The sequence below is a fragment of the Apium graveolens genome, chromosome 2, assembly GCF_009905375.1.
Source record: "Apium graveolens cultivar Ventura chromosome 2, ASM990537v1, whole genome shotgun sequence".
In the NCBI taxonomy this organism is placed as follows: Eukaryota; Viridiplantae; Streptophyta; class Magnoliopsida; order Apiales; family Apiaceae; genus Apium; species Apium graveolens.
In genome coordinates, this window is record NC_133648.1 from 285,800,890 (window position 1) to 285,813,587 (window position 12,698).

Consider the following 12,698-nt stretch of genomic DNA (forward strand, 5'->3'; position numbering starts at 1 on the left):
TGCACCTTATAAGAGTCACTTGCCATCATATATTGGTCCAATTAACATGTTAACATCATGGACATGCAATTAGAAATCCTTTTACCACCTCTTAGTGCAATATTCATACAAGTCAATTTTGGTCCACATTTTGGTTCTAATTAACCATGTTAGTCACTTCTCACCATATTAGAGTCACTTTGCACCCTATAAGAGACACTTTCCACCATATATGCAACAATTGACATGTTAACATCATATACATCCAATTTGACATCCTTTTACCACCTCTTAATGCCACTTTCATACAAGTTAATTTTGTTCCACATTTTGGCTCTAATCAACCATGTAAGTCACTGTTCACCATATTAGAGTACCTTTACACCCTATAAGAGTCACTTTGCACCCTATAGGAGTCACTTGCCACCGTATATTGATACAATTAACATGTTCACATCATGTACATGCAATTAGACATCCTTTAACCACCTCTTGGTACCCCTTTCCTACAAGTCAATTTTGGGCCACATTTTGGCTCTAATCAATCATGTAAGTGACTTCTCACCATATTAGAGTCACTTTGCACCTTATAAGAGTCACTTGCCATCATATATTGGTACAATTAACATGTTAACATCATGTACATGTTATTAGAAATCCTTTTACCACCTCTTAGTGCCATATTCATACAAGTCAATTTTGGTCCACATTATGGTTCTAATTAACCATGTTAGTCACTTTTCACCATATTAGTGTCACTTTGCACCCTTTAAGAGTCACTTGCCACCAAATATTGATATAATTAACATGTTAACATCACGTACATGCAATTAGACATCCTTTAACCACCTCTTGGTACCCCTTTCATACAAGCCAATTTTGGGCCACATTTTGGCTCTAATCAATCATGTAAGTGACTTCTCACAATATTAGAGTCACTTTGCACCTTATAAGAGTCACTTGCCATCATATATTGGTACAATTAACATTTAACATCATGGACATGCAATTAGAAATCCTTTTACCACCTCTTAGTGCCATGTTCATACAAGTCAATTTTGGTCCATATTTTGGTTCTAATTAACCATGTTAGTCACTTCTCACCATATTAGAGTAACTTTGCACCCTATAAGAGTCACTTTCCACCATATATGCAACAATTGACATGTTAACATCATATACATCCAATTTGACATCCTTTTACCACCTCTTAATGCCACTTTCATACAAGTTAATTTTGTTCCACATTTTGGCTCTAATCAACCATGTAAGTCACTGTTCACCATATTAGAGTACCTTTACACCCTATAAGAGTCACTTTGCACCCTATAGGAGTCACTTGCCACCGTATATTGATACAATTAACATGTTCACATCATGTACATGCAATTAGACATCCTTTAACCACCTCTTGGTACCCCTTTCCTACAAGTCAATTTTGGGCCACATTTTGGCTCTAATCAATCATGTAAGTGACTTCTCACCATATTAGAATCACTTTGAACCTTATAAGAGTCACTTGCCATCATATATTGGTACAATTAACATTTTAACATCATGGACATGCAATTAGAAATCCTTTTACCACCTCTTAGTGCCATGTTCATACAAGTCAATTTTGGTCCATATTTTGGTTCTAATTAACCATGTTAGTCACTTCTCACCATATTAGAGTAACTTTGCACCCTATAAGAGTCACTTTCCACCATATATGCAACAATTGACATGTTAACATCATATACATCCAATTTGACATCCTTTTACCACCTCTTAATGCCACTTTCATACAAGTTAATTTTGTTCCACATTTTGGCTCTAATCAACCATGTAAGTCACTGTTCACCATATTAGAGTACCTTTACACCCTATAAGAGTCACTTTGCACCCTATAGGAGTCACTTGCCACCGTATATTGATACAATTAACATGTTCACATCATGTACATGCAATTAGACATCCTTTAACCACCTCTTGCTACCCCTTTCGTACAAGTCAATTTTGGGCCACATTTTGGCTCTAATTAATCATGTAAGTGACTTCTCACCATATTAGAGTCACTTTGCACCTTATAAGAGTCACTTGCCATCATATATTGGTCCAATTAACATGTTAACATCATGGACATGCAATTAGAAATCCTTTTACCACCTCTTAGTGCAATATTCATACAAGTCAATTTTGGTCCACATTATGGTTCTAATTAACCATGTTAGTCACTTTTCACCATATTAGTGTCACTTTGCACCCTTTAAGAGTCACTTGCCACCAAATATTGATATAATTAACATGTTAACATTATGTACATGCAATTAGACATCCTTTAACCACCTCTTGGTACCCCTTTCGTACAAGTCAATTTTGGGCCACATTTTGGCTCTAATCAGTCATGTAAGTGACTTCTCACAATATTAGAGTCACTTTGCACCTTATAAGAGTCACTTGCCATCATATATTGGTACAATTAACATGTTAACATCATGGACATGCAATTAGAAATCCTTTTACCACCTCTTAGTGCCATGTTCATACAAGTCAATTTTGGTCCATATTTTGGTTCTAATTAACCATGTTAGTCACTTCTCACCATATTAGAGTCACTTTGCACCCTATAAGAGTCACTTTCCACCATATATGCAACAATTGACATGTTAACATCATATACATCCAATTTGACATCCTTTTACCACCTCTTAATGCCACTTTCATACAAGTTAATTTTGTTCCACATTTGGCTCTAATCAACCATGTAAGTCACTGTTCACCATATTAGAGTACCTTTACACCCTATAAGGTCACTTTGCACCCTATAGGAGTCACTTGCCACCGTATATTGATACAATTAACATGTTCACATCATGTACATGCAATTAGACATCCTTTAACCACCTCTTGGTACCCCTTTCCTACAAGTCAATTTTGGGCCACATTTTGGCTCTAATCAATCATGTAAGTGACTTCTCACCATATTAGAGTCACTTTGAACCTTATAAGAGTCACTTGCCATCATATATTGGTACAATTAACATGTTAACATCATGTACATGTTATTAGAAATCCTTTTCCCACCTCTTAGTGCCATATTCATACAAATCAATTTTGGTCCACATTTTGGTTCTAATTAACCATGTTAGTCACTTCTCACCATATTAGAGTCACTTTGCACTCTATAAGAGTCACTTTCCACCATATATGCAACAATTGACATGTTAACATCATATACATCCCATTTGACATCCTTTTACCACCTCTTAATGCCACTTTCATACAAGTTAATTTTGTTCCACATTTTGGCTCTAATCAACCATGTAAGTCACTGTTCACCATATTAGAGTACCTTTACACCCTATAAGAGTCACTTTGCACCCTATAGGAGTCACTTGCCACCGTATATTGATACAATTACATTGTTCACATCATGTACATGCAATTAGACATCCTTTAACCACCTCTTGGTACCCCTTTCCTACAAGTCAATTTTGGGCCACATTTTAGCTCTAATCAATCAGGTAAGTGACTTCTCACCATATTAGAGTCACTTTGCACCTTATAAGAGTCACTTGCCATCATATATTGGTACAATTAACATGTTAACATCATGTACATGCAATTAGAAATCCTTTTACCACCTCTTAGTGCCATATTCATACAAGTCAATTTTGGTCCACATTTTGGTTCTAATTAACCGTGTTAGTCACTTCTCACCATAATAGAGTCACTTTGCACCCTATAAGAGTCACTTTCCACCATATATGCAACAATTGACATGTTAACATCATATACATCCAATTTGACATCCTTTTACCACCTATTAATGCCACTTTCATACAAGCTAATTTTGTTCCACATTTTGCCTCTAATCAACCATGTAAGTCACTGTTCACCATATTAGAGTACCTTTACACCCTATAAGAGTCACTTGCCCCATATATTGATACAATTAACATGTTAACATCACGTAAATGTAATTAGACATCGTTTAACCACCTCTTGGTACCCCCTTTCCTACAAGTCAATTTTGGGCCACATTTTGGCTCTAATCAATCATGTAAGTGACTTCTCACCATATTAGAGTCACTTTGCACCTTATAAGAGTCACTTGCAATCATATATTGGTACAATTAACATGTTAACATCATGTACATGCAATTAGAAATCCTTTTACCACCTCTTAGTGCCATATTCATACAAGTCAATTTTGGTCCACATTTTGGTTCTAATTAACCATGTTAGTCACTTTTCACCATATTAGAGTCACTTTGCACCCTTTAAGAGTCACTTGCCACCAAATATAGATATAATTAACATGTTAACATCATGTACATGCAATTAGACATCCTTTAACCACCTCTTAGTACCCCTTGCGTACAAGTCAATTTTGGGCCACATTTTGGCTCTAATCAATCATGTAAGTGACTTCTCACCATATTACAGTCACTTTGCACCTTATAAGAGTCACTTGCCATCATATATTGGTACAATTAACATGTTAACATCATGGACATGCAATTAGAAATCCTTTTACCACCTATTAGTGCCATATTCATACAAGTCAATTTTGGTCCACATTTTGGTTCTAATTAACCATGTTAGTCACTTCTCACCATATTAGAGTCACTTTGCACCCTAAAAAAGTCACTTTCCACCATATATTCAACAATTGACATGTTAACATCATATACATCCAATTTGACATCCTTTTACCACCTATTAATGCCACTTTCATACAAGTTAATTTTGTTCCACATTTTGGCTCTAATCAACCATGTAAGTTACTGTTCACCATATTAGAGTACCTTTACACCATTTAGTCACTTCTCACCATATTAGAGTCACTTTGCACCCTTTAAGAGTCACTTGCCACCAAATATTGATATAATTAACATTTAACATCATGTACATGCAATTAGATATCCTTTAACCACCTCTTGGTACCCCTTTCGTACAAGTCAATTTTGGGCCACATTTTGGCTCTAATTAATCATGTAAGTGACTTCTCACCATATTAGAGTCACTTTGCACCTTATAAGAGTCACTTGCCATCATATATTGGTCCAATTAACATGTTAACATCATGGACATGCAATTAGAAATCCTTTTACCACCTCTTAGTGCAATATTCATACAAGTCAATTTTGGTCCACATTTTGGTTCTAATTAACCATGTTAGTCACTTCTCACCATATTAGAGTCACTTTGCACCCTATAAGAGTCACTTTCCACCATATATGCAACAATTGACATGTTAACATCATATACATCCAATTTGACATCCTTTTACCACCTCTTAATGCCACTTTCATACAAGTTAATTTTGTTCCACATTTTGGCTCTAATCAACCATGTAAGTCACCTGTTCACCATATTAGAGTACCTTTACACCCTATAAGAGTCACTTTGCACCCTATAGGAGTCACTTGCCACCGTATATTGATACAATTAACATGTTCACATCATGTACATGCAATTAGACATCCTTTAACCACCTCTTGGTACCCCTTTCCTACAAGTCAATTTTGGGCCACATTTTGGCTCTAATCAATCATGTAAGTGACTTCTCACCATATTAGAGTCACTTTGCACCTTATAAGAGTCACTTGCCATCATATATTGGTACAATTAACATGTTAACATCATGTACATGTTATTAGAAATCCTTTACCACCTCTTAGTGCCATATTCATACAAGTCAATTTTGGTCCACATTATGGTTCTAATTAACCATGTTAGTCACTTTTCACCATATTAGTGTCACTTTGCACCCTTTAAGAGTCACTTGCCACCAAATATTGATATAATTAACATGTTAACATCACGTACATGCAATTAGACATCCTTTAACCACCTCTTGGTACCCCTTTCGTACAAGTCAATTTTGGGCCACATTTTGGCTCTAATCAATCATGTAAGTGACTTCTCACAATATTAGAGTCACTTTGCACCTTATAAGAGTCACTTGCCATCATATATTGGTACAATTAACATTTTAACATCATGGACATGCAATTAGAAATCCTTTTACCACCTCTTAGTGCCATGTTCATACAAGTCAATTTTGGTCCATATTTTGGTTCTAATTAACCATGTTAGTCACTTCTCACCATATTAGAGTAACATTGCACCCTATAAGAGTCACTTTCCACCATATATGCAACAATTGACATGTTAACATCATATACATCCAATTTGACATCCTTTTACCACCTCTTAATGCCACTTTCATACAAGTTAATTTTGTTCCACATTTTGGCTCTAATCAACCATGTAAGTCACTGTTCACCATATTAGAGTACCTTTACACCCTATAAGAGTCACTTTGCACCCTATAGGAGTCACTTGCCACCGTATATTGATACAATTAACATGTTCACATCATGTACATGCAATTAGACATCCTTTAACCACCTCTTGGTACCCCTTTCCTACAAGTCAATTTTGGGCCACATTTTGGCTCTAATCAATCATGTAAGTGCACTGTCTCACCATATTAGAGTCACTTTGCACCTTATAAGAGTCACTTGCCATCATATATTGGTCCAATTAACATGTTAACATCATGGACATGCAATTAGAAATCCTTTTACCACCTCTTAGTGCAATATTCATACAAGTCAATTTTGGTCCACATTTTGGTTCTAATTAACCATGTTAGTCACTTCTCACCATATTAGAGTCACTTTGCACCCTATAAGAGTCACTTTCCACCATATATGCAACAATTGACATGTTAACATCATATACATCCAATTTGACATCCTTTTACCACCTCTTAATGCCACTTTCATACAAGTTAATTTTGTTCCACATTTTGGCTCTAATCAACCATGTAAGTCACTGTTCACCATATTAGAGTACCTTTACACCCTATAAGAGTCACTTTGTACCCTATAGGAGTCACTTGCCACCGTATATTGATACAATTAATATGTTCACATCATGTACATGCAATTAGACATCCTTTAACCACCTCTTGGTACCCCTTTCCTACAAGTCAATTTTGGGCCACATTTTGGCTCTAATCAATCATGTAAGTGACTTCTCACCATATTAGAGTCACTTTGCACCTTATAAGAGTCACTTGCCATCATATATTGGTACAATTAACATGTTAACATCATGTACATGTTATTAGAAATCCTTTTACCACCTCTTAGTGCCATATTCATACAAGTCAATTTTGGTTCCACATTATGGTTCTAATTAACCATGTTAGTCACTTTTCACCATATTAGTGTCACTTTGCACCCTTTAAGAGTCACTTGCCACCAAATATTGATATAATTAACATGTTAACATCACGTACATGCAATTAGACATCCTTTAACCACCTCTTGGTACCCCTTTCGTACAAGTCAATTTTGGGCCACATTTTGGCTCTAATCAATCATGTAAGTGACTTCTCACAATATTAGAGTCACTTTGCACCTTATAAGAGTCACTTGCCATCATATATTGGTACAATTAACATTTTAACATCATGGACATGCAATTAGAAATCCTTTTACCACCTCTTAGTGCCATGTTCATACAAGTCAATTTTGGTCCATATTTGGTTCTAATTAACCATGTTAGTCACTTCTCACCATATTAGAGTAACTTTGCACCCTATAAGAGTCACTTTCCACCATATATGCAACAATTGACATGTTAACATCATATACATCCAATTTGACATCCTTTTACCACCTCTTAATGCCACTTTCATACAAGTTAATTTTGTTCCACATTTTGGCTCTAATCAACCATGTAAGTCACTGTTCACCATATTAGAGTACCTTTACACCCTATAAGAGTCACTTTGCACCCTATAGGAGTCACTTGCCACCGTATATTGATACAATTAACATGTTCACATCATGTACATGCAATTAGACATCCTTTAACCACCTCTTGGTACCCCTTTCCTACAAGTCAATTTTGGGCCACATTTTGGCTCTAATCAATCATGTAAGTGACTTCTCACCATATTAGAGTCACTTTGAACCTTATAAGAGTCACTTGCCATCATATATTGGTACAATTAACATGTTAACATCATGTACATGTTATTAGAAATCCTTTTCCCACCTCTTAGTGCCATATTCATACAAGTCAATTTTGGTCCACATTTTGGTTCTAATTAACCATGTTAGTCACTTCTCACCATATTAGAGTCACTTTGCACTCTATAAGAGTCACTTTCCACCATATATGCAACAATTGACATGTTAACATCATATACATCCCATTTGACATCCTTTTACCACCTCTTAATGCCACTTTCATACAAGTTAATTTTGTTCCACATTTTGGCTCTAATCAACCATGTAAGTCACTGTTCACCATATTAGAGTACCTTTACACCCTATAAGAGTCACTTTGCACCCTATAGGAGTCACTTGCCACCGTATATTGATACAATTACATTGTTCACATCATGTACATGCAATTAGACATCCTTTAACCACCTCTTGGTACCCCTTTCCTACAAGTCAATTTTGGGCCACATTTTGGCTCTAATCAATCATGTAAGTGACTTCTCACCATATTAGAGTCACTTTGCACCTTATAAGAGTCACTTGCCGTCATATATTGGTACAATTAACATGTTAACATCATGTACATGTTATTAGAAATCCTTTTACCACCTCTTTGTCCCATATTCATACAAGTCAATTTTGGTCCACATTATGGTTCTAATTAACCATGTAGTCACTTTTCACCATATTAGTGTCACTTTGCACCCTTTAAGAGTCACTTGCCACCAAATATTGATATAATTAACATGTTAACATCATGTACATGCAATTAGACATCCTTTAACCACCTCTTGGTACCCCTTTCGTACAAGTCAATTTTGGGCCACATTTTGGCTCTAATCAGTCATGTAAGTGACTTCTCACCATATTAGAGTCACTTTGCACCTTATAAGAGTCACTTGCCATCATATATTGGTACAATTAACATGTTAACATCATGTACATGTTATTAGAAATCCTTTTACCACCTCTTAGTGCCATATTCATACAAGTCAATTTTGGTCCACATTATGGTTCTAATTAACCATGTTAGTCACTTTTCACCATATTAGTGTCACTTTGCACCCTTTAAGAGTCACTTGCCACCAAATATTGATATAATTAACATGTTAACATCACGTACATGCAATTAGACATCCTTTACCACCTCTGGTACCCCTTTCGTACAAGTCAATTTTGGGCCACATTTTGGCTCTAATCAATCATGTAAGTGACTTCTCACAATATTAGAGTCACTTTGCACCTTATAAGAGTCACTTGCCATCATATATTGGTACAATTAACATTTTAACATCATGGACATGCAATTAGAAATCCTTTTACCACCTCTTAGTGCCATAGTTCATACAAGTCAATTTTGGTCCATATTTTGGTTATAATTAACCATGTTAGTCACTTCTCACCATATTAGAGTAACTTGCACCCTATAAGAGTCACTTTCCACCATATATGCAACAATTGACATGTTAACATCATATACATCCAATTTGACATCCTTGTACCACCTCTTAATGCCACTTTCATACAAGTTAATTTTGTTCCACATTTTGGCTCTAATCAACCATGTAAGTCACTGTTCACCATATTAGAGTACCTTTACACCCTATAAGAGTCACTTTGCACCCTATAGGAGTCACTTGCCACCGTATATTGATACAATTAACATGTTCACATCATGTACATGCAATTAGACATCCTTTAACACCTCTTGGTACCCCTTTCCTACAAGTCAATTTTGGGCCACATTTTGGCTCTAATCAATCATGTAAGTGACTTCTCACCATATTAGAGTCACTTTGAACCTTATAAGAGTCACTTGCCATCATATATTGGTACAATTAACATGTTAACATCATGTACATGTTATTAGAAATCCTTTTACCACCTCTTAGTGCCATATTCATACAAGTCAATTTTGGTCCACATTTTGGTTCTAATTAACCATGTTAGTCACTTCTCACCATATTAGAGTCACTTTGCACCCTATAAGAGTCACTTTCCACCATATATGCAAACAATTGACATGTTAACATCATATACATCCAATTTGACATCCTTTTACCACCTCTTAATGCCACTTCATACAAGTTAATTTTGTTCCACATTTTGGCTCTAATCAACCATGTAAGTCACTGTTCACCATATTAGAGTACCTTTACACCCTATAAGAGTCACTTTGCACCCTATAGGAGTCACTTGCCACCGTATATTGATACAATTAACATTGTTCACCATCATGTACATGCAATTAGACATCCTTTAACCACCTCTTGGTACCCCCTTTCCTACAAGTCAATTTTGGGCCACATTTTGGCTCTAATCAATCATGTAAGTGACTTCTCACCATATTAGAGTCACTTTGCACCTTATAAGAGTCACTTGCCATCATATATTGGTACAATTAACATGTTAACATCATGTACATGTATTAGAAATCCTTTTACCACCTCTTAGTGCCCATATTCATACAAGTCAATTTTGGTCCACATTATGGTTCTAATTAACCATGTCAGTCACTTTTCACCATATTAGTGTCACTTTGCACCCTTAAGAGTCACTTGCCACCAAATATTGATATAATTAACATGTTAACATCATGTACATGCAATTAGACATCCTTTAACCACCTCTTGGTACCCCTTTCGTACAAGTCAATTTTGGGCCACATTTTGGCTCTAATCAGTCATGTAAGTGACTTCTCACAATATTAGAGTCACTTTGCACCTTATAAGAGTCACTTGCCATCATATATTGGTACAATTAACATGTTAACATCATGGACATGCAATTAGAAATCCTTTTACCACCTCTTAGTGCCATGTTCATACAAGTCAATTTTGGTCCATATTTTGGTTCTAATTAACCATGTTAGTCACTTCTCACCATATTAGAGTCACTTTGCACCCTATAAGAGTCACTTTCCACCATATATGCAACAATTGACATGTTAACATCATATACATCCAATTTGACATCCTTTACACCTCTTAATGCCACTTTCATACAAGTTAATTTTGTTCCACATTTTGGCTCTAATCAACCATGTAAGTCACTGTTCACCATATTAGAGTACCTTTACACCCTATAAGAGTCACTTTGCACCCTATAGGAGTCACTTGCCACCGTATATTGATACAATTAACATGTTCACATCATGTACATGCAATTAGACATCCTTTAACCACCTCTTGGTACCCCTTTCCTACAAGTCAATTTTGGGCCACATTTTGGCTCTAATCAATCATGTAAGTGACTTCTCACCATATTAGAGTCACTTTGAACCTTATAAGAGTCACTTGCCATCATATATTGGTACAATTAACATGTTAACATCATGTACATGTTATTAGAAATCCTTTTCCCACCTCTTAGTGCCATATTCATACAAGTCAATTTTGGTCCACATTTTGGTTCTAATTAACCATGTTAGTCACTTCTCACCATATTAGAGTCACTTTGCACTCTATAAGAGTCACTTTCCACCATATATGCAACAATTGACATGTTAACATCATATACATCCCATTTGACATCCTTTTACCACCTCTTAATGCCACTTTCATACAAGTTAATTTTGTTCCACTATTTTGGCTCTAATCAACCATGTAAGTCACTGTTCACCATATTAGAGTACCTTTACACCCTATAAGAGTCACTTTGCACCCTATAGGAGTCACTTGCCACCGTATATTGATACAATTACATTGTTCACATCATGTACATGCAATTAGACATCCTTTAACCACCTCTTGGTACCCCTTTCCTACAAGTCAATTTTGGGCCACATTTAGCTCTAATCAATCATGTAAGTGACTTCTCACCATATTAGAGTCACTTTGCACCTTATAAGAGTCACTTGCCATCATATATTGGTACAATTAACATGTTAACATCATGTACATGCAATTAGAAATCCTTTACCACCTCTTAGTGCCATATTCATACAAGTCAATTTTGGTCCACATTTTGGTTCTAATTAACCGTGTTAGTCACTTCTCACCATAATAGAGTCATTTTGCACCCTATAAGAGTCACTTTCCACCATATATGCAACAATTGAACATGTTAACATCATATACATCCAATTTGACATCCTTTTACCACCTATTAATGCCACTTTCATACAAGCTAATTTTGTTCCACATTTTGCCTCTAATCAACCATGTAAGTCACTGTTCACCATATTAGAGTACCTTTACACCCTATAAGAGTCACTTGCCCCATATATTGATACAATTAACATGTTAACATCACGTAAATGTAATTAGACATCCTTTAACCACCTCTTGGTACCCCTTTCCTACAAGTCAATTTTTGGGCCACATTTTGGCTCTAATCAATCATGTAAGTGACTTCTCACCATATTAGAGTCACTTTGCACCTTATAAGAGTCACTTGCCATCATATATTGGTACAATTAACATGTTAACATCATGTACATGCAATTAGAAATCCTTTTACCACCTCTTAGTGCCATATTCATACAAGTCAATTTTGGTCCACATTTTGGTTCTAATTAACCATGTTAGTCACTTTTCACCATATTAGAGTCACTTTGCACCCTTTAAGAGTCACTTGCCACCAAATATAGATATAATTAACATGTTAACATCATGTACATGCAATTAGACATCCTTTAACCACCTCTTAGTACCCCTTGCGTACAAGTCAATTTTGGGCCACATTTTGGCTCTAATCAATCAT